The sequence below is a fragment of the Monodelphis domestica genome, chromosome 1 (genome assembly GCF_027887165.1).
Source record: "Monodelphis domestica isolate mMonDom1 chromosome 1, mMonDom1.pri, whole genome shotgun sequence".
Lineage (NCBI taxonomy): Eukaryota > Metazoa > Chordata > Mammalia > Didelphimorphia > Didelphidae > Monodelphis > Monodelphis domestica.
In genome coordinates this window covers 632614630-632638597 of record NC_077227.1, presented here as the reverse complement: position 1 = coordinate 632638597, position 23968 = coordinate 632614630, and positions in this window count along the sequence as shown.

Here is a 23968-nt window from a genome sequence, read left to right as displayed (position 1 = left end):
GATAGTTTTTCTATAAAGGTATTCCAATTTTTCAATTCAATTGAAGAAGTGTTTAGTAAGGAGATACTATAATCAGAGTCCTGGGCTAGGTGCTGGATATACCATGAAAAAAAATGAAAAGATAGGTTCAGCCCCCAAAAAATGCTTATGTTCTACTGGAGGAGTGTCTAAGAAAGCTCCAGAAAGCAGTCCCAAAAATCTTTATTCAAAACATCAGAAACAGAGACATCAAAAACTCAAGATACTGATGCTAAGCAATTTGTGCTGTTCTAATGCATAGGTTCACAGAAACTCAGAGTTGAAATAAATTTTGGGAGATGGGGAGGGAGTCAAAAAGGGAAACATACCATTCTGCCTGTCTGTGCCTCTATTGATCACCTGCATACTTGTTGGCAGAGAAGCCTGGGCAGTTACAGAGATTATAAATAAGGAGATGGGCCAAATATTTTCACAGTGGGATTTGGCCATAATGCATTAAAAATAGTATCTCAAGACAACATTAGCCAGATAAACTTAGGTATAATATATCTGTATGATGTTTTATTCCTCCATAATTGCTTCACATATGTTAGTTCTATAAACTCCTTGAAAGCAAAGACTATTTCATAGATTTCAAAATGAAAAGAAAAAAATAAAAAGGACTTAGAAGTCCCTGGGAGTCATCTAGTCTAACTGCATCCCACATTTTAGAAATGAGGAAACTGAGGCCAGGAGAGATGAAGCAACCTAGCCAAAGTCACACCAGAGATTTAACTCCGGATCCTCTGATTTAAAATGTAACTTTTTTTGAATTGCTCTATACACATTTTTGTATCCCTAGAAACACCTAGCATCAAGCTGGACACTCAATAAATCTGTATGGACTAAACAACAGAAGGCAGTGGGAAAATAATCATATTGTGTAGAATGTGAATGATAAGGGCTGCTTATAGCCCAAGGAGGTTTATCACAAGAGTCTTTCCATGTCTCTGTCCTGCTGGGTTACTGCTGAGCTCTGACAGCTCCATTAAACCTCCAAAGGGCCAAACATACGAAATTCTATTACTGACCCTTTGTAAAATGAAGGATTCTCTGCTTAAGAAGAGGCCATCACCAGCTCCATTATATTTATAAGCAATGAGGTGGTCATGGAACTGCAGTGACCTAGGCAGCTGGTCACAGTGCTCAGGCAAATAATCATTAAAGGCGTATTGAAGAAAAATTGAGGATGGGGGGAAATATATGAACTGCTTTCAGCTGCTCTGTGGCTGCTAAGCACAAGTAAGCCATCAGTGCCCTGAGGGACGAGACTTCTTGAGAAATATTATAAAGCTAAAGAGTCATTCTTGCATTATAAACAAAGATAACTAGGAAAAACTGAAAATGGCAGGTTTTCAATGGATGGAAGGCTGGACCTGGAGTCAGGAGGAACTGGGTTAAAATCCAGTTTTAAACACAGGTTATGTGACCCTGAGAAAGTCACTTAACCACTCATAGCCTCAGTTCCCTCATCTGTAAAATAGAGATAGTAATAAGACCTAACTCCTAAGGCTATCAGAAGGATAAAATGAGGTAATATTTGTGCTTTCCAAACCTTAAAGCAAAGTAAATTCCTAGCAATGACTATAATTGGAGTTAGACCTTATAATAAAAGATATTAGAATAATAACTTTTATCTGGTGCTTTATGTATGTTATATCATTTGATCTTTATGACAACCTTGAGCAATAGGAGCTATCATTATCTCCATCTCACAGAAACAGAGAAGCTAGGCACCTAGGTAGCACAGAAGATAGTGTGCTGGGCCTGGAATCAAGGAAACCTGACTTAAAATCCAGCTTCAGATACTCAGTAGCTGTGTTAACCTATGGAAGTCACTCAACTTCTGCTTGCCTCAATTTCCTCATCTGTAAAATGGGAACAATACAGCACCTGCCTTCCAGGGCTGTCGTGAGTATCAAAAACCCCAATATTTGTAAATCTCTTGGTGCTATGCCTGACACAGAATAGATGCTTAATAAATTATTCTTTCCTTTTTTTCTTCCAGAGAGCAGCGTCCCTTCCTTTCACTTGGTTACCACAAGGCAGTCTACACTTTAACCAAATGCTGAAGAATGTTTGTAAGAAGTCCCTCAGCTGTTAGTAAGAAGCTTTTGTTTTTATTTTCTGACTTGATGCCTATAGACAGCAGCTTTCTGAAGGATCTTGAATGTCGTGGGTTTTTCAATTTTTTTTTAAATGATCCCACAACCTTTGGTGGAGCACCTGAATACTACAATAAATTGCCTAAAGGAGACGGGCATCAGTCATAGTGAAGCCATTGTCTAATGCCTGATTCTGCCCCCTTCTTTCTTCCTAGGTGATATTGTTCTCCTCCATTTTACAATTATTTAAAAACAATTAAAAGAAAATTTCTTTCCCTTTATTTCCTACTAGCAGAATGAATATCACAGCATCATTGGGAAGGGACCTTACCAAAGTCATCTAATGAAGGAAGTGAGGCCCTAAGAACTTACTCAGGAACACACAATGGTGCGGCAGTTCTGGGATTCAAATTCAAGTCCTATAACTACAAACTCAGCATCCTTGAATCCAATTCTTACAGAATTTACTCTTAATCTCTGAAGGCAAGTTCATCCTTAAGCACTGATTAATCTGTTCTCTTTGTAAAAATGTCCTGCCTTCCCAAACAGGTAATACATTCCCAGAAGGCAGGGACTGTGTTTAATCCTTACATGGACTAGAATAGCGCAATAGCTTGCTGGTCCGTCTCTCTGCCTCAAGTCTTTCCCTCTTTCAATCCATCCTTTAGTCAGCTGTCAAACTAATTTTCCTAAAGTGTGAGTCTGACCCTGTCACACACTCTGCCCCATTCAGTCACTTTGCTAGCTCTCCATTAGCTCTGGAGTCAAATATAAAACCCCTATTCAAAGCCCTTAATAACTGGACCCCACTTACCTTTCCAGAATTCTTCTACTTTACCATTCTTCACTCCTTCTGCCTCCTTGCTGTTCCTTGCACACAACACTCCACTCCCCAACTCCAGGCATTTTCACTGACTGTACTCCATACCTGGAACACTCTCCCTCCCTTCTCATTTCTACCTCTTGGCATCCTTGGTTTCCTTCTAGTCCCATCTAAAAGCCCATTTTCTGCAAAAAGGCTTTCCCAATTTCCCATAATGCTTTTTTCTTTCTTGAATATCTCCCATTCATCTTCCATCTAACATGTTTGTACAAAATTGTTGGCATATAGTCTCTCCTATTTGACTATGAGCCTCTTGGAGGTAGAGTTTATTTTCATTTCTCTGTTAAAAAAATACTACTCTCTCTATCGCTCCCCCAACCTTCAAAGTTTGAAAGGTGAGGAGTTTAAGATTAATGGAGGAAAAGTATCCTTTTACTAATGTATAGAATGCCTATGGAAGTCACAAGTCCAAAGTTGGACTTTGTTGGAAAATATACATTCAAGAGGGTATGAAGAAGAGGAAGAAGATGGTGATGATCTAAACTTTTAGATCTGGAAGAAACTGTAGACATGATCTCATTCAATCAATCCTCCTTTTTTGCAGATGAAGAGACTAAAGCTTAGATAAGTTAAGCAACTTGCCCCAAATCACAAGTTAATTAGGGGCAGATCCAAGACTAGAACCTTTCTTCTAACTCCTAGTCCAGTGCTTTCTGTTACCCCATAATAATTCCTTAATGGATTATTTAGATATATCAAGAGTTGTCTTCCACATGTACTATATGGTATCATTGATTATGAATGAAAGACATCTCTTGCCTCTTCTCCCCGTTCTTTTCCCTAAGGAAAACTTTATTTCCTTCCAGAAGGGGAGAGAAAGGGTTTTCAGGTTCAAACTAAACATCTGCTTGCTATTTCTTAATGAGGAAAAGAATTCCCAGACTCCATATTCAAGATTTGACCCTTTTCCCACCAAATATCAGTTCCAAGACGAATACACATATAGCAAATAGCAAAGAAGTTCATTTATCCAAATCAATAGCAAAACAGAAATCAGAGAAAAAAATATATAGAAGAATATATATCAGACAGAGGTTCCCATTGGGAGTGAGATAATTCAGCTCAACAGAGTCCCACATCTCATCCTGGGAGAAATTCTCTAGTCACTAGGGTAGCAAATTGGGATCAGGGACATATCAACTACCAGCTCCTCTCATGTTGGCTTCTTCCTAGAATCTTTTCCTTCATGACTCTGAAATGGTGTTGGCATCTTCGATCGTCCCTTTTGAAGCTAGAAGCCAGAAGACTGAACGTCTCCTTTTTCCCATCCCTAATTCTGCCCACATACACATAGGTGGGAGGAATTGGCCTCCACCAATGAGGAGAGAGTCCTACACCAATGGGCTTACATAGGGAATATGGAGTTGTTTGATTAGATGTCATGAAGGACAACCATACCCTCCCATATCTAGAAACCTGAGCTTGATGAGTCTGACTCAGTGTGAATATTCTTAGGCTCCTGGGTTCACTACTCTATCACTTGGGAAAATTCTAGACCCACCAATCCTCTAAGTGGGAAAGGTGTGTGAGAAAGCCAGAGTCTTCTTTTCTTTTTGTCATTGATACATTTTATTTCCGAAAGCTTGTATATTTTTTTAGAGCCTCAAACTGATAACATTAAATCAATTATCTGTCTGTACACATCCATTTAAAGGCAGAGTTGAAGTTTACTTGGAGAATATTACTTCAGAACTCTGAGGAGTTGTGACTTCTAGTAAGGTAGAACTCAGCCTTCTCCATATATGAGCTGTGGGTGCCAATGCTCTGGTAAGAAGCCTCTCCCAATTTAGCAAAGTTGATCTTTAGATAATAAACAAATGTTCCATACATGGGCCACAAATGCAAGGGGAAAGGGAATCCTGGGAAAAACATCTTCAAATCAATGCTACTTTCCCCCTTTCCCTCCCTTTGACCCTTTTTCTGATCTAGGTACCATCAGCTTCAAATTCATATTACTTTATTCCACCTCCCTTGCTTCCCTCCCTGCTGGTTTTTTTTCTATAATAGAAGTTGGCAATGCCCAAATGGCATGCCCATTTACTGCTGGCAAGTTCTAGTTGCAAGTACATCAATAAGCACTTTTCCTAGTCCCACCCCTTACCCACCTGTGTTCTTTGAACTATTGCTGGGGAAGGATCAGCTGAAATTGTGTCAATCAATGCACTTTATTTTGCATTATTCTGTGACCGGCATTGGGCTAGGTGCTATATAGGATCCAGAGCTGCTATTTCTTGGACCAAGAAGCTCTGCCACAGTCTTTCCAAAACTGCCACCTCTGGGACTGTAGGGAAGTACGTTATCCTGGGATTCAGGTCTTCCAATATCCACCCAAGTCTCTGCACTTATTGTATCTCAACAATTTTTTAAAGACCCAGAACAAAGGGATGGCTCTAGCCAAGCCAATAAGCTCATCCTCCATCAGGGAAACATAATCATTCCTTTCCCATGAGGTACCAGTGGGCATGTCTACACCACTCTACAGGGAGATACAATGAAAGTCCCAAACAGTCACCACCCCAAAACCCCATGAAGCTGCTCAGATTTCCTTGATCAAGCCTTAACAGGAGTCATAGTAACTATGCACCATGTCACTCCAGGGAGCACAAAGTGGACATTCACTAAATACCTAGAAAGACACAACTTAGAAGCCAGAATTATACCACAGAGAATCACCAGCATGCAGCCCCAGAGCTGAGACATGGCAAGAGATTTATTCTTGAAATGCAAAAGAAATTCAAAAAATGGTAAGGGGTCACCTTTCTAGCAACTTTGTCTCCCTTCTCTGGGAAATCCAGCCCATAGAGCCATGCAGCAAGTCTAGAGAACCCTCTGGGTCTCTGAAGAAAAAGTAGAAGTGACTGGGGAAGGAGATTGTTGTCAACTGTGCATTAGCTATTGTAAATAAATGCTTTATGTTATTTGCACTTTCTTGGGTGAAATAAAGGCTGCCCCATATCTGATATGCACTGTTACCTTGAGTGCTTGCATGAGAACTAGAAATTCTTTTATATACTTCTACAGACCAATTCATAAACTATTCTGAGGCTTTAAGAAAACTAAATGGAAACAAAAATAAGCCAATGAGACATGATTTGTGGGAAGGAGGCAGCCCCACGTTTGAACCTGGTCTATATAAACCCAGAGCTAGAAGTGCTAGGGCATGGGTTATGCTATTATTACAATTAGGATAGCCATTGTGAAGCTCCATTTTGTTTGTTTCTTAAAGATAACATGCTAGAAACATGCATGAACATCAAGACAGGTCATTGGGCCAAATACCATTTAAAGATATTTTTGTAGAGAGACAAAGGATAGGAGGAATCTGAAGGGAAAATGGTCCAGGAAAATATTATAAACAGATGTATAATCTCTTAATGGTGATGTTAGAGTGCTGAATCAGGAATGAGATGGTGTGTCTGATTTCAAGACGATCATGACACTAGCCAATACCGAATGTAAGAGCTAATATGCCTTTTACATGAGAGATGTACTCCATTACTTCCAAGGTTCTGCAGTTTCATCAGTGTGGGTCCCTTTAACATAAACTGCAATCCATCTATAGTTTATTATACAATCTTTTTTCCCTTGTTCTTGCATCCAAAAAATATACCATCTTCTAATCTACCTCTTAATTAGCCTTCCCAAACCTAATGAGATTAGTCCTTCAGACAGGCAGTCCAGGTAAGGACCTGTCCTCAAAGCCTTTCCAACTCTTTAGTCCTATTTAAGTTATGTTAGCCAAGAATTTAAAATTTTCAGTCATTTCTACAACAGAAATAGAAGATGCAAATTGGGAAGGGAAAGGAATAATGGGATAGAAATCTACTATGTGGCAGGCACTATGCTAAGCTCCTTACCAATGTTCCATCACTTGATCCTCCCAACAACTTTGCATGGTAGGTGCCACTATTATCTCAATTTTTATAGTTGAGGAAACTGAGGCAAACAGAAGTTGGATGACTTGTCCACAGTCATACAGCTAGTTCTGAGGTCAAGTTCAAACTCGTCTTCCTAATTGTAGGCTTAGCACCTTCTCCGCTGCACCTGCCTCACCATTAGACACAGGAAGAAGACATTAGTGGAGTGAAATACATGAGTTCTTAAATTCCAACAGGCACCACATTCTTAGTACCAAGAAGTGCCCATTTTATTCCAGTTGCAAGAGAAGGATAAATTCCCAGGTCCCTCTTTGCAGACCTAGTAACCTTCGTCTTCTAGCCTAACACACATTAAATATCACAATGGTATAATTTTACATTCTTGATACCAGAAGGGGAAAAGGGAAGAGAGCTGCTAGTTCAGTATGGCCCCCTTGTTCCCAGCCCCCAACCAAATTGTATTCTGCACACACGCTGAAGCATTAGCATCGGCTGATTTGGAAGGAATATTGGAAATGAAGTGATAGCAGAGTAAATGTCAATGCATTCCGTGTGACACCGTGAGCACCAGATCTTAAACAGCTTCATCATTGTGGCATTTACTGTATCCTGAAATAATATTAATCCCACTGTTGTCCTTCTTGATGGAATCATCCATGAATATGGTTTATGGGCCTGGCCAAAGTGATAATAGGTTAAAAGAACAGCCTATCCAGTGTTCCACTAAATTAAGGTCGCTTCATGGGATTTAATGAAACAAGTGCTGCATGGGGTTTTCAAAGGACGCTCTTGTAATTCATGTCTATTTAGGGTTCCTGCTAACCAGAAACCTAATTTCTGAGAGTAAAATAGCCTTTTGTGAAACTTGTTCATATCACAAGAGAAAAAAAAAGTGGGGAGGGGAAGGCTTTAAAGGATAATAATCAGGAGACTTTCACTTTAATATTTTGTTATTTTTAAATCCAAAATTTTAAAAATGGGGGCCTGGAGTAGAGATGTTTTGAAGAATAACATGGCTGAAAATTAATTGAGTTCAGGTGTCATTCTACATTCGCGCACTAAAATGCCTATTTCAGTCCCTTTCCCCATTGCTTTTAGTACTCAGTCAGTGAATTATCTAGAGTGCTGAAAGCCGCTGCGCACTAGAAAGGCAGAGGATTCATAAGTATGATAGTTCAGACAACACAAAGACAAGCTCCTCTCTGTGGTTCTCACGTGGATTTGAACATTTCTGTTGGACCTTATGGGCTCAGCCTGCTCCTTCTACAATGCCTGCCCTTTCAGGACAATGTGGTAAATGGCAGTTAATCTACTCTATATTGGGCATATCATGTTTATTCCCCCTCAGAGAACTGCAACAAGTCCTAAAGAATTTTTAGGGTCTCTCTGGGCTGTGTTCCTTACCTTGATCCTTAAGACTCAGATAATTTGGTGTTATTTATATGGAGAAACATAAGCATTACTGTATTTGGGGCATTCACATTAAGACTGGACAAGTGAAAAATTTGTGGCATCCCAGGCTTTTTGACTATATAGCATCACTGGGGGGGGGGGGGGGGAAAGTTGATATTCAAAAAAGATGGGCCATTATTTCAAGAAAAAAATATGGGTCACTAAAAACACTAGAAAATTTCCCAAATGCAGTCTGGGTCACTTCCTGCCTCCTACTCAGTTCTAGACCCATGCCATTATCTATCTAGGTTTTTTGTTCAATACGATAAATTTCACAATTTGGACAATAGGCATTTCTTCATCCCCTTGGCTTTTCTCCTATAAAGTCAAACATTTTCAAATGATTATGGCTCTCATTTGCCAGGCTCTGCAATGTTAGTCTTCGATGCAATCATCAACATCTCCAACAAACAGTAACATTTGGAGGGCACATAATAAAAAATTTTAGAGTTAGAAGAAACCTAAACTCATGGTTTTTAGGATCCTTCTTCTATTGGGCTTCTGTGCTCCATGCAAAAACAGACACCTTTGGCTAGTATATTTCTCCATACTTTTTTTCCATTAACTGCTATTAATCAGAAGGTCATCAAATTTATCTCTGTTATTGCATCTTTCAAGAGACTTTGTATAATTTTAACATACTCAAGGGAAATAGCCATTAGAAGAGAGCCTTTAAGGAAATATTTTACTCTACCCCAGAATAGAAGGCCGGTGTTTTGAGACCTGCAAACAATAATGATCTAAAAACTGAATTAGCTCTAGAAAATTCTAGGAAACTCTAGGAAACAAATTCTAGATTTTGAGGTAGAACTTGGACAGATTTTGAAATGGCGATAGGGTCCTAGAATCTTTCTAGAAGCTGTGCAAAGACCTGGAGGTTAGATTGAGCTAGGCTTATATGGTAGAGTAATGAGACATGCTTGGCTACTAGTTAGAGAGAAGAGGCTTACTTTTCATTCTTAGTAGAGAAGGATTTTTTAAAGCCTGTTTGAAATGATTTTATTTCATAGTGTCTGGAACATAATGATTTATAAATGTGTTATTTATCTGTCTATTCATCTATAAAAATCTTAGACTTGAGGTCAGGAAGAATTGAGTTCAAGTCAAGCCTCAGATGCTTACTAGTTGTGTGATTCTGTGCAAGACACTTAATCTGTTCTAGCCTCAGTTTCCTCATCTCTAAAATGGTGATAATAACAGGTATCTTTATATAGCATTTTATTTATCTTTGACAAATATCCTTGTCTCCTTGGAAATTAGCTACCCTTCCTCATTTGCCAAACAAGAGAACACCTGAAGATAAATGACTTCCAAGTTTGTATCTCAAATGCCAAATGACACAATTAGTCTAAACCAACATCTTCCAGGGCTACTTCACAAAAATATACACTCCCGATTCACACAATAACAGAAATCGCCCTTTATATAGCACTTTAAGGTTTATAAACTGCTTTACAAATATGATCTCATTTTATATTCTCAATGCATCTTGACTCTCAATAACACTGTAAGCTAACAGAAGATCTTGCTCAGTTAATGAACAAATAGTTTGCTTTTAAATTTTTTTCTTGACTATCTTTAGTTCAGTGGTGGATATGCTCTGCTCCAAATAGTTTTTAATGATATGGGGTAGAAATACTTAAACATTTTAGAACATCCTGCTATGCTTCCTGATCAAATTCCTATGTCATCACATTCAAGGATACCCAAAGGTTGAGTTTAATCTTCTTCCTCCTACCTCCCTCCAAATATTCAAAAAATATCAAATATTTGATAGGAATACAGTTTATAGACATTTAAAAATGTTTGCTCTGTAAAGACCTTTGAAAGAATACAGTAGAAAGAATAGTGGATTTGAAGACAGGAGATCTGGGTTCCAATTTAACTTGGGTGGCCTTGGGAAAAATAATTTCTCTTTTTTGGACCTCTGTTTTCTTATGTAAAAAATGAATGTTGATTCAATTATCTCTAAGGCTTCTTTCATCTATAACATTTGGGGAATATATGAAATTAAGTGGTTCAATCACACCGCTCATTAATAGAATAGACCCATTCTTTCCAACTGTGATGCAGTTTATAGTCTAATGTTTTCCAAAGGATAATTAAAAATTGGTCCCTTGGTTAGAAAGTCAGTAAAGATTTTATCTGTAGTGTCAACCTGAAAAAATCCAGAATTACCAAAATAGTTATAATAGAACATGTCTTTAATCAGGATGAGGGAGACAATGCTCATTGGCCACTACCACACAGAGCCACCACTCACCATCCAGAGCTATCACTCAGGTAACACTGTCTCAGGACACCAATAATGGGAATTTCCACTGAACTTTAGAACTCAGGGTCTTGTATATATTTTAGGGAGTACATGAAAGAAAGGACAATTGATTGGTTAAGAGGATGTAGCCAGAGACTAGAATACCTGGGAAGAGCTTAAATACCGTAAGAGAAACTAAGAAGACAAAAAGGGTACTTAAGATTTAACTACAACTACCATTCCTATACAGGTGCTCAGTGGGTGCTTGAAACTTGAAATAGGGTCAGTCTGAGAGTTCCTAAAAGGCAAGTTCCCATGAGCCAAGAATCAATTTGAAGTTTCATAAAACAAGGTTGTCAGTAGGTTTTTGTTTTTTTTTTAATTTAAGGAAATGAAATTTTTATTACCCAAATATGAACATTTCTATATACTATATAACATGACCATTGTCAATATCCACCTCAGTGAGAAACAACTATCTCCAAAGTAATTTATGCCAGATTAGTCAGGTCCTTATATCCCATTATACACTGCTATTCTTTTTATGAGCAATGCTTGTTACGTCTGAAGCAGCATATATGCAATTTAGTAGTTAAGGAACTGAGAATCTAAACTCTGCCTTTTTACTCTTCTGCTAGCAGTAGAAAGCTCTAGAACTGTTCTTAAAGAAGCCAGATTGTATCATTTCACTCTTCCATTCCATAACTCTCTCTAATTTCACATTTAATTCACAGTTACAAAGTATAGTTATCCCTTCTACATCGTGATGGTTAAGGGTACAAGCACCCTTGCCATCTGGAAAATCCATCTAAAAAATTTTGGCCCTCCCTTCATATAGAGAAGTCTGCATTTTTTGCTTTTTCTTTTTTGTGGTGTTTACAGTACCTTACTGTTGATTTGGGGTTAATTATGCATTTCTGAGTTTCTAATTTTTTTCTTTGTCATCTACAAGCCTTTGCATGTCATTTGTAGCTTTGCAAAACTCCCAGAAAATTCCCATTTAATTTCTTATGCCAAGCCATGATATATCAAAATCACAATGGGGAAAGTTGTGATGTGAAAGAGATAACTGTAAGTTATATAGATTAGCACATTTGAGATTCATTCTACCTTCTTTTTCTTAGTTTCCATTTTTATTCTGAATTTAACGAATACTAAATAAAATAAACATTTTACATATATTGTAGAGTAGAAGAGAACTATCTGTGCAGATGTACAAATTTCTATTATTTGCACTTGCTTTTTTGTAAATATATAAATTTACAATGTATATTTTCAAGTTGCTTATTTGTTGTTCTTCCTTCTTCACTTTTATCTTTGAGGGGAAAGGGTCTTTCCCTCCTTCTCATTGTCTCAGATTCATTGTCTCCATTGTCATTCCCCCTCTCCACAAAGCAAAACAAATTCCCACAGTTGATTAAGGACAAACAAACAAACAGAACAAACAAAAAGGAATGTCTCATTTTGCATTTTGAATAAACATTAAGAGGGTTTCACTACTAATGGATTTATAATTGTCTGTTTCTTTAATAAGAATTCTTAAGCTTTGGAAGCTGATTTGACTTACAAAGTTGTTATTATTTTATTACTCCTGGTGCTGCTTACTTTACACTGCATCAGTTTGTACAAGTCTTCCCATCCTTTTTATTATTTATTACAGAAATATTCCATTACATTCATAAACTCTAAAATTTTCGCCATTCTCCAATTGATAAGTACCTCTTTAGTTCAACATAGCTCTTTTCAATGGGCAAAGTAAGTATTATTCACATTTTATAGATGAAGATGCCAAATGATTGTTTGACTTGATCAAGGTTACAGAGTTATCAGAGAACTTGAAGTCTCTGAGAGATCTCCAAGCCACTAGATGATGACTCTAGAAAATGAAGTCTGGGAACAATGTTCTGAGGCCAGAGTTAGGATTCACCAAAAAAAAACTAAAGAAAGTTTTGTCTTGACTGTTCATGAACTCAGATGCAATTCTATCAGATGTTGATTTTTGTTTTTCTTGTTAAAATCTGTCCTGTAGTCTATACTATCAGCCAGAATGTTTACATGGCAGTCGAAGGCATTTTTCCTTTGTTGTGGACCATCAGACCTGAGCCAGATTTAGATTTGTGCACGGTTGGCTCGTTGTGGGTCTAGCAGCCAAAAGAAGTGAGTGTTGTGACGAGCCCCTGTGATTAAACTCAACCTAGAGTTTTACTACGGGGCCCTGGGCTACGGGGAGAAGGAAATGAGAAGCTGCCAAACAGGCTCAGAAGCAATAATTATGAGCAACGGAAAATCAGTCAAATTTCACCAGAGTGGTTTAATGTGGAAAAAAACAAACAAACAAACAAAAACTACATGGCTATAGCAGAGGCAGGGAATCTGGGTCTTCCTCTTACACTGATTGAGTGTGTGACGTTGGGAAGGTCACTTCATGGCTCTGAGCTTAGTGATTTCCTTTGTAAAGCAGCAGCACTAACACCAATGAACCCAAATGAAGGAAGTGCCTGGACCAAGGTATGAAGGCGAAGTCATTGCAGGAGGAGGGAGCTTTATGAGCAATGACTCAGAGGCCTCTTGGAGGGAAAATGAATAAACTAGCTTAGCTAGAGGATGAGGTTCACGCCAGAGATAGTACTGACCCACCAAGAGTAAGCCAAGAATTTTGAGTTTGCTTTTCCAGTAGCAGTCACAGATGTGTAGTCCGCCTTCTTCCCAGTCTTCTTTGCCATAGAGGATATGCATTTGCAAGAGAGTTGACAGGGATTAAAGGTTCAATCTGTGGGCCCCCAAAAGGTTCTCTCTGTGGGGTGCCAACTGGCCCATATGGAGACCAATCTGTGAATTCTATCTTGCTAAGGACGGCACTGTAACCTGGTAAGGAGCCCTCCGGTAGCCGATGTGCTAAATTATCATGGGGGTATAATCCACACTGCTGAGCAAACCAAAGCCACATCATTTGGTCTCTTGGACATCAATGCAATGGACATTTTGTCCTTCCTTCTGATTCTCTTGAATAGAACAAAATTCCCCAGTCTCTGTCCACTTTGTTCAGCCTCATTTTGCCTGTGTCTGCCTTTGAACTTTCCTTCCCATTTGTTTCCCTCCCAGGCCTCTCCCTCTGTGTCTCTGCCCACCTCCTCATTTCTTTCCCTCTCCTCAGGCCTTCATCTCCGTCCTTTTCTTCTTCCAGCTCTCCTTTATAAAACTCCACCTCCAAATGGACACCCTGGGGTCCAGACTAGCAAATGGGGGGCAAAGATTTACTTATTTAAACAACACTTAATGAACAATAAACACAACCCAGCCAGACCAAACTGATACTTAGCCACTAAGTATCCAGTCAAAGGCCCATCTGTCATATTGTTAAGACCTTTAGAAGTTGTTTAACAAAATGTTAAATGAGATGACATTCAGCAGGCAGCAAAATGCTTGACTGGCTAATGCAACCAAAAGGCTCTGGCCTGGTGGTGGTGTTTGATATAATCCTTTGTGCTCTCCACTGAAGGGACCCAGGACAGGAGGTCTCCCTGCCTGTCACTTCCTATCTCAGCATACTGAGTGGGGAAGGACACACTCCCCACTGGCAAAAAGACACTGGCCCATGAGCCTCTTGTCTGAGAATGACTGCTGGAGAGAAAGGGAGAATGGAATTAAAACATGGCAGGGAGAAGCGAGCAAAACCCGTTCATCTGTGCTTCCCTTCTCTCCACTCCCCATCCCTTCTGCTCCGATGCTGCTGGCCTCTAGGGGAGAAGGCAGGATGGGAGGGGAGGACTAAACTATCATTTTCTCTCCTTTCAGGTGAAATATGAAGCCAATTACTAAGAGAAGATTTCCAACAAATTGACTCCTGATAGCTCGCATTTATCTACTTTAGATTTGCATAGGTGAGGAGGAAAAATTGTGGCTTTGGTCCAGGTAACAGGTAACTTTTTTGGTCCAAGGGTCTCTTCAGGGAGAGGTGAACAGCTCACCTGAGCGCTCATGAATCCCTTATGTCACCAGGTCACCAAGCAAGGGCAATGAGGAACAAATGACAGAAGGAAATATTTTAGGGAGAGAGAGGAGAGGAAAAGATTGGGGAAAAAATAATTCTCCCACTTGGCTCAGAGTGTGATTATCTGGAACAGACCTCTGTGTGAGGTTATACAAAGAATCGAATGCCCAAGGGTTCTTTATGCTGACAAGCAACCTAATCCTAAACTGGAGACTGAACTTGCTGAATTCTTTCCCTTTCTCCCTCCTCATCTGCTCAAAGAGTCCCCTAAGTCCCGTGTCCTCTTATCCCCTTATCAAATGTCTTCTGAATTAGCACACAAGTAAGGAAGGGTCTGTCTTTTGGCATGGTAGGATTAAACAGTAGCAGTTTAGCCCCATGGTACCTTATCTGAGGTTTTAGCCCCATCTTGCTGATGAAAAGAGAAAGAAAGAGAGAGATGAAAGAAAGAAGGAAGGAAGGAAGGAAGGAAGGAAGGAAGGAAGGAAGGAAGGAAGGAAGGAAGGAAGGAAGGAAGGAAGGAAGGAAGGAAGGAAGGAAGGAAGGAAGGAAGGAAGGAAGTGAGGGAGGGAGGGAGGAAGAAGAAAAAATGAGGTTGCTAGCTTTAAATGTCTTTCTCAGAGAAGGAAGAGAAAATAAATCATGTAACAATGGGAAAATATTTTAAAATTTAAAAAATAATAATAATAAATTAAATTACTTTCTCATCTTTAAGAAAGGTCTTCTGATTTATCTTAAAGTATGACAGTAGGACACAAGACTTCTGTACCCTCCCATGCCTTTCAAAAACTAACTCTAAGAGCAAAGCCAGTCTTGCCTATAGGCAATAAATACGTTGTATATGGGGATTCCAAGGAATCCTCTATCTTAAAAATATTCCAACACCAAATCTTTACTACTAAGCCTAAATTTGGCTCATTCAGATTCATTTTGGCTCCATTTTCTCATGCAAATTTTACAGAGTTTTAATTAGCAGAATACAAATTAATGTGGGTTTACTTAATGTTATTTGTCACGATTTAGGGGCAGTATAATGAAAAGAACACTAAACCAAGATTCAAGAGCCATGGATTCTTCCCTTCAAAAAAAAATTGTTTTATTAGAGCAAGTAGGTGGCTCAGTTAAGTGAGGGTCAGGCCTAGACATGGGAAGTCCTGGATTCAAAGATGGCCTCAGACACTTCCTAGCTGTGTGATCCTGAGCAAGTCACTTAACCCCAGTTGCCAACCCTCACTGCTCTTCTACCTTGAAAGCAATACTTAGCATTGATTCTAAGATGGAAGGTAAAAGATTTTTTTAAATTGTTTTATTGAGGCTTTAAAGAAAAACAAAAATGCTGTCTTTCTAATAATTCCTCCACCATGGAAACTTTCCTTATAGCAAAGTACAGTTAAAATAAAACTGTTCCTATGAACTTTGATCAAGAACCTCATACATGTTTAATAGCACATGCCTCATTCCAAATCTGTAGTTCACCAACTCTCTAAGTTGGTGTCTTATCTAAGTCTCTAAGAGAAAGGATGTCTTCTTCATCATCAGTCTGGGTTCTTCTAACTATATAACTAGCTTTTTAACCAACTTTTGGTTGATTAAACCACCTCTCTACGTATTAGCCCCCCAAACTGTAAAATAAATGAACATGTATGATCCTTAAGGTCATCTTCAGTTTCTAAAATGCTGTGATTTGATGTTATTCCAAGCCATTGTCTGTCTGTATCATTCCCAAAAGGTTGCTTTTCTGTTCTAGACCAGGACTAGGGAGTACTAAATTCAAATAGAAACAACCTGCAAAGAGATTAAACTTCCTATAAAAATGCTGAGCATGGGTGTGCTTCAGTTAGAGGATTTACCTACATACTTTTTCCACCTCCTGTTATTATCCCATAGCTAAGGAGCTAGTAAGCATGTATACTATAGGGCTGAGAACAGATTGTGTCCAAGGATCTGAGTTCACATTGTCACTAGTGTTCCTCTGGTTAACTCTGTGACCTCCATGGACTTGACCTGCCTGAACCTGCACTAACCTTGCCTACATTTATCTGTCCTGAGGCAAAATCTGTTGGACTTGATCTCTTGCCTGCCTAGACCTGAAGTATCTTCTAATTTAACCCTCTGCCTGTCCTTATGTGTTCTAGGACAAGACTTCTCACCTAGCTAGACCACAATATTTTCCATGATCTTCCTCCTTAGTTGGATTGGCCATCCTGTTCTTGCTGCTACCTACCATTACAGGAAGGCAAAGTGATTCCTGGGTGAGTATAGTGTGTTGCTGAGGTCAATAAAATCCCTGTTTTAATGCTCCTGCTAAAAAAGTCATTGCTGGGCATGGACACCAGACAGACTCCTCATTAAATCCTCTCTGAGATCTGAATTCATGATCTCATACCTGCCACTCCTCCCCCCAAGTCAGGCAGCTGCCTGAAATGCAGCCAGATGGGATACATTCAATAAAGTTGTGAGCTCTTCCCCCATAATCCTGAGATTTACAGTGTTAATTTAAAGCCCTCAGACATCTGCGACACACCACCACCTTGTCCAATTCCTCCTCAAGGAGCTGTATGGGTTTTCTGAAGAATTCACTTTTAGATCAATGTTAGTATTAAAAAAAAAAAAGTTGCACCCTGCAGCTGAAAGAGCCATGTTTCCAAACTGAAATCTAATAATTCTGTAAGGAGGAGATATTTTTGTAGAGAAGAGTCAATTTTAAAAAGAAGAGTGGAAATCTTCTCTCGGTGACTTCTGTTTCTTCACAGTTATGTGGACATGGTACCTTAACTCAGTTCCTCAATGAGTATCTCAAGATTCTCATGACACTTTCTACTGAACAGAAGCAAAACAGAATGACATCCTCAGGAAATCACTAAACAAGGGTAGAATTGTTTGTTTTTTCTCTAGCTCTACTATTAACTGACAGTGAACTTGAACAAATCAGATCACTTCTTTGGGCATCAATTTATCTGTAAACTAGGCTTAAATATAGATTTAGAACTCAAAAGGACTATTAGACCAGAGCTTCTTCACTTTTTTATATCATAGAGCCCTTTGTTAGTCTGGTAAAACCCAGAGACCCTTTCTCAGAATATTTTTTTAATTCATAAACTAAAGTTCAGTTTGAAATGAATGAACATAAAGACATAATTTTTTCCCATCCAAGTTCAGAGATCCCCTTAAATCTATCCTTGGAGTCTTTGGGGTCTTTGTACTCTAGGTCAAAAACCTCTATTTAGATTGTTAGTCCAATATATCCATTTACAGATGAAGAAACTGAGGCATAAATGGCTGAAGTGCCTTGCCAAGGTCAATAGCTGGTAAGCATCAAATCTTGAGATGTGAACACAACTAATCTATTTCTAGCCAAGAACTCTGAATGGAGAGTTGTTCCTTTTCCTCCAGCATCTATTCAGATCATGCAGTGAAACCCCAAAATTGCTCCTCTTTCCTTTTAAAGTTCAGGACATGCGTGATTATCCCAACATAATGGGGCACCTTTTGAGACATTCCAGCTCTCGAAGCACAATCTAGTGCCAACTGCCTGCCCATTAGCATGATGCCAGCTTTTTGTTAACACAAGGGGGTAAAAAATCCCCTTTATCCATTTTGGTAACAATAAACCCCGACTGACCCGAGCTGTGAGGAATGTAGTACAATTAAACCCATTTTACCTGCACACTGACCTGAATAAAATAGTGTGAGGTAACAGAGAGCTCGAGCCAGGGCTCTCGCCATTCCACAATGCTAATTTGACCCCAGCTCCTGGCTGAGATGCCTAGCTCACACAATCATTAGTTAACTTCAAAGAAGCAGTTGACAGCCTCATGCAAGGCTGGGAGAAAGCTGGGAAGATCAATTACAGAAATGATTAGCATGCAAACTGTACCAGCATTCTCCCCACAGCCCCTCCTCCATAAATACTTTGAGAGGCCAAGAACTCTATAAACACACCAGTCAGGCTGGCCTCTCTTTAGAGCAGAATCTAAAGAAGAAGCAAAAAAAAAAATCTCCTGCTCCAAATTCTAGGGAAAGACAACATGTTGCTCTTGCTTTGAAGAAAAGAAATCTGAGAGGGTCCGAATATCACAAATAAGATGAAGGAGCGTGGGTTATTTTGTCCAAGAGGACCCTGTGGCCTCCTAAGTCCGCTAGACTCATTTCACATTGCTCCTCTCTTTCCCAAGTTCACACAATAGCCCCTGACCTTTTCTCCCTCTCGTGGGGACAGTGTGCAGCACCATATGTGTGCTCCATGTTAGCCTTGCCTCTGTGTCCCAGATGGAGTGGGATCAGAGCTCTCATTAGAGATTCCATTCCTCTATTGTTGCCTAGAATCTAACAAATGACCCACCAAGCCCCAAGGATGGGAAAGGAAGAGGGATTTCACACATCTTCAGCAACTCACTGGATTTTTTTCTTTTTTTTTAAGGCAAAGGAAACAAAGGATAGGTGATAGACTTCTGAAAGAAATTCCCTTGACCCCTTAGTGGAGACATAACCAAGAACTAACCATCTCCAGTAAGATGACATGGCCAGAAAAGGCAGGGACTAGCTTCAAAGAGTTGAACAGTATCATTTTAATGAAGCCTGGGCAATTCATCTCTCTGACTCTTGTTTCCTCTTCTGCAAAATGGAAGGGATAATTATACTTCCCTGGAAGGGTTCTCCTAAATACCCAAGGAGAATGTACAGTGAGCAATTGGTGCAGCTTAAAATGCTTTATCAAGGGAGCTAGAGTGATTATTACTTAATTGTAAGAATCTCCTTATCACACTGGCACCAAAAAAAGATCTACTAAATCTTCAGAGGTCAGCCCTCCACCTCACATGGCATTGTGTCAATTCAATTCAACACATATTTAAATAGCTACTACCTAGAAGGCACTGTGCTACAAGCTTGGTTTCCAAAAAGAAAAAAAAAGTTTCTGGTCTAAGAAATCCTGACCATGAGGAGATGATGACTCCTCAGGTAGAATACGAGTATACAGATTAAGAAAGCTAGGTGCTGTGGTGGATAGAGCACCGGACTAGAAGTCAGAGAAGAATTGTCTTCATGAGTTCAAATCTGGTCTCCGACACTGACTAGCTGTGTGACTTTGGGCAAGTCACTTAATCTTGTTTTCCTAAATTTCCTCATCCATAAAATAAGCTGGAGAAGGAACAAAAGCAGACCACCCCAATGTCTTTATCAGGAAAACCCCAAAAGAGATCACAAAGAGCCATGCATGGCTGAAAATGATTAAACAACAACAATCTTACAAAGTTGTTAAAAGTAATTTTAAATCTGAGAAAGGATTGACACCTGGAAGGAATCCAGAAAGCCATGAGGAAGGATAGAACATCTGAGTTATGCCTTTAAAGAAGTTTCAGTTTTAAGAAGCAACGGAGAAAACCAATACAAAGTGAAGTGGGCAGACCTGGAGCACTATACACAGTAAGGACATCTTGGTACAATGATCAATGACGAATCACTTAGCTTTTATCAGCAATACAATGATCCAAGACAACTCCAAAGGACTCAGGATGAAAAATGCTATCCGCCACCAGAGAAAGAATTGAAGAAATCTCAATCCAGATTGAAGTATGACATTTCTCACTTTTAGTTCTTCATGAGTTTTTTCTTGTAAGTGTTATATGCATCTTCTTTCACAACATGATGCATATGGAAATATGGACTGCATGTTAGTGCATTTATAACCTCTATTAAATGGATTGCTATCTCAAGGAGGAAGAGATGGGGTGGAGATAATTTGGTTCACAAAATGTCAAAAAACAAAATAGGGGAAAAAAAGAAGCAGTGATGGGGAGGAGGAAGTACATTCCACCCAGACATAGGGGACAGCCTGTGCAAACCTACCAAGGCAGGGAACGAATACTCTGTCTAGGAACAGACAGAAGATTAGTTAGAATGGAATGGAAAATTCTCAAAGGTTCACATAGTAGATGCTTAATAAATGCTTATTCCCTTTCTCCCCTTCCCCCAGCACTCCGACATGCAGATACTGTCTAATTTATCTATCTCCTAACTTACTCAAAAGGGGATATGAACAGGACACCATCGTCCCTATCATTGCATTGCTTCATGGGAATCATTAAATGTAGTTCAATATGGGGGCATCCTTCTCTAATATGCATTTTGTCTTAGATACATAATAGTCATCATTTAAGTATCATTTACTATGTGCCAGGCATTGTGCTAACCTTTGATTAAAAAGTAATTGGGAAAAAAATTTAAATAAGTAAATTTTTTTTAAAAAGTAATTGGGAATGAGGAGTTGAGGGGACAGTTAAGTGGCTCTGACTATGAACTAGATGGGAAGTTCTAGGTTCAAGTCTAGCCTCAGATACTTGCTAACTGTGTAACACTGGACAAGTCACTTAATCCCCATTTTCTAGCCTTTATTACTCTTCTCCCTTAAGCCAATACACATTATTGATTCTAAAATGGAAGGTAAGGGTTTATTTTTTTTTTTAAGGAATAGAAAAATATAAAACCTAAGAACTGTTAAATTCAGGAGAAAATAACTAATTTGTTCTTTTAATTGCCTGAAAACAACATACAAGTTTCCATGGAGATATATGTTACTTTTAAGCATATTTTATACTAAAATGACCCATGGTGCTCAATGTGGTCTTAGGAAAAAGCCTGTTGTTATAAAAGGATAAATCTAACCAAAATTCTGTAAATGTCAGCCTGTTATAGAGGGAACCAGAAAAGGGGTAAGTGAATGTGTTATCATATGACTATTTTCCCTTGATATAACATAGTTCTAGTATCATGAAATAAGTGGACTTTGATGTTACTCTTCCTATTGCTTGTCTTGGGTAAGCTGTGGGGCTATAGATTTGCATGCTTGCTCTTCTGGGAGGTCACAACTCTCTGTATAGACTCAAAGGTGTCAGAAAACAAGTGGATCAGAATCTTCATGCCCTCCACCCTCCCAGTCCAACTCATGACAGGCTTCCTAGTACATCTGGATTCTTAGAACTCAAACCCAAAAAGTCACCTCCATTCTATGGGTGTCAAGATTCATTTTTTATATGGAATTAACAGAGCCCATCCAAATGACCTCCAAGTTCCTTTCTAACTTTAAATCTAGGATACTATGATCCTTTGAATTTTGGAGCATATCATACCTCAAACAATATATCTTTAGAATCTTAAAATTTCACTTATAAATTTAGGATTTTCTGGAAATGTGAGGCTCCACTGATATTTTTGGCAATGAACACTCTTGACCATTGTGAGACAAAAGGGAGAGGGATGGATTATGATAGCTTGGGAGTTGGGTCAAGTCACATTAGATGAGGACAGTTCTTTTACGGAGCACAACTCTGGCTCAGGAAACAAGGGCACAAGTATCCAGTTCAGGTTGGTCTGAAAAGCCTTGGAGGAGCAGAGGGAGGGGGAATAATATTTATATTCCCTTCAATGGAGTCCTCTCCCTACAGGTACTTGCTTGCTTGGGGTTTACCCTGTGCTTGCCCCATTGTGGTGACTTGACCCATTTCTCAGCCTATTACAGAGACTAAGAGAATCAAATGAGATAATGTATGTAAAGTACTTTGCAAAACTTAAAACTAAATGCTAGTTTCTATTATTGATATTGCCATGTACCTTAACAATCTCCAGAAAATAGGGAAGAAAGAAGCTGACCCAAAATGAAAGACCATAAAGATATACCATTTATCTTCCTTCCTTTTATGCAAAGAGAACTCCAGCTAAAATTACACAGAGAAAAAAAAAAACATGATCACTTCTAATATCCAACTAGGAAAAAAGCTACAGCAAAGATCCAATATGAGTGGACAGTGCAAAAAGAAAAATCATGGAAATTTCAAGTTGGTAGAGACCTTAGCAATCTCACATCCAGTTCAGGAATTCTCTCTACAACATTTCTGCCTCTGCTTCAATATCATTTACAATAGAAACCTATTCCTTCTTGGGGAATTTCCCTTAGCATGGAAGCAGGGCCAGTAGCCTACAAAGAGAAGAATCCTCAGATTAGTAAATGCCTTTCCATAGGCAATCATTCTCTTTACAAAGGTCATCTTAAAACACCATTCTTCATCTACAATCCCTTGATTTCCTGATCCATGGTCCCAATGTTTTACCTTCCCAGGGGAAAGAATGAAAGATTCTGGAACACACCTCAAACCACTGAATCACAGAGGCAAAATTGGTGGGGAGAAGAGTGGAGGGAGGAAATGAATGAAAAGGAGAGGAACATTTAGTAAAGAAAGGTTTCCAGGAGAGATCCTTGTAACTGAGCCAAACCCATAAAGTGGGGCATGCCCAAGAGACAAGTCCAAAGCCAGCCATGGGCACAAAGACAAAAAGTGAGCCAAAGAAGGGATTTCAGGCTCTGAAAAGCACATTCTGCAGTTTGGCAGTAAGCAAGGCTCTCAACACGTGGATCCACAAAGTCAATAGCTTTAGTGTTGGAAGCAGAAGACGAGAAAAGCATCCCCTGGAGTAGCATGGTTCATTGAAAAGAGTGCTGGACTTGGAGTCAGGACACTGAACTTCTAGTGTCAGTCTTCTTTTAACTCACAATCTGCCTTTGGGCAAATAAATTTAGTTCTCTGCACCTCACTTTCCCCATCAAAGCAAGAAGGATTATCTAGATTTTTCTTGTGGCATGGACTACTTTGATAGCTTGGTGAAACCTATGGACCTTTTCTCAGAATAACATTTTTAATACATAAAATAATATACATGGAATGGCATAGAAAATAAACTATAATTTAAAAATAGTCATCGAAGTATTTTTTAAGTTAATAGACACCAGGTTAAGAATCCTTGGTCTTTATATAATCACTAAGGTATCTTTTAGTTCTAACAACAACAACAAAAAATTAATGCTCTGTTGTTCTTCTGCTATCCTATGATAAGCTGAGTTTTAGAAAACATTGACCAAAGAGCTCTTAGCCAAAGTAGGCAAGCATGGGAAGTGAGTGTGTGATGATAAGGTACTGTACCAGAACAGAAAATGAGAGTAGCTATGGAGTTAACTCAGGTCAGAAAAAGATCCAAGAGCAGTCAGGGATTTTCCCACAGAGAAAAGTTGTGAATAATTCCTGCCCAGTATCAATTTTCAAAAATCAGCTAAGTATTTCCTTGGGCACTCCTCACTCTGAGTCTTAGTTAGGCTTAGTCTTTAAAGGGAAAAATATCAGGCTTCCCAGAGACTATAGACTCCTCAATCTTTAATTCATTTCTCAGACATTTATTAACTACTTATAATATGCAAGGTACTATATATTCAAAGATTAAAATGGCAGCCTTTGGTTACAAATAACTTCCATTCTATTTGTTTTAATTATAGATCAATTCTTTTTTTTTTAAAAAACTGAAAATTAATTCCTTTAAGTCTATCTTGGAACATGGTGCTAT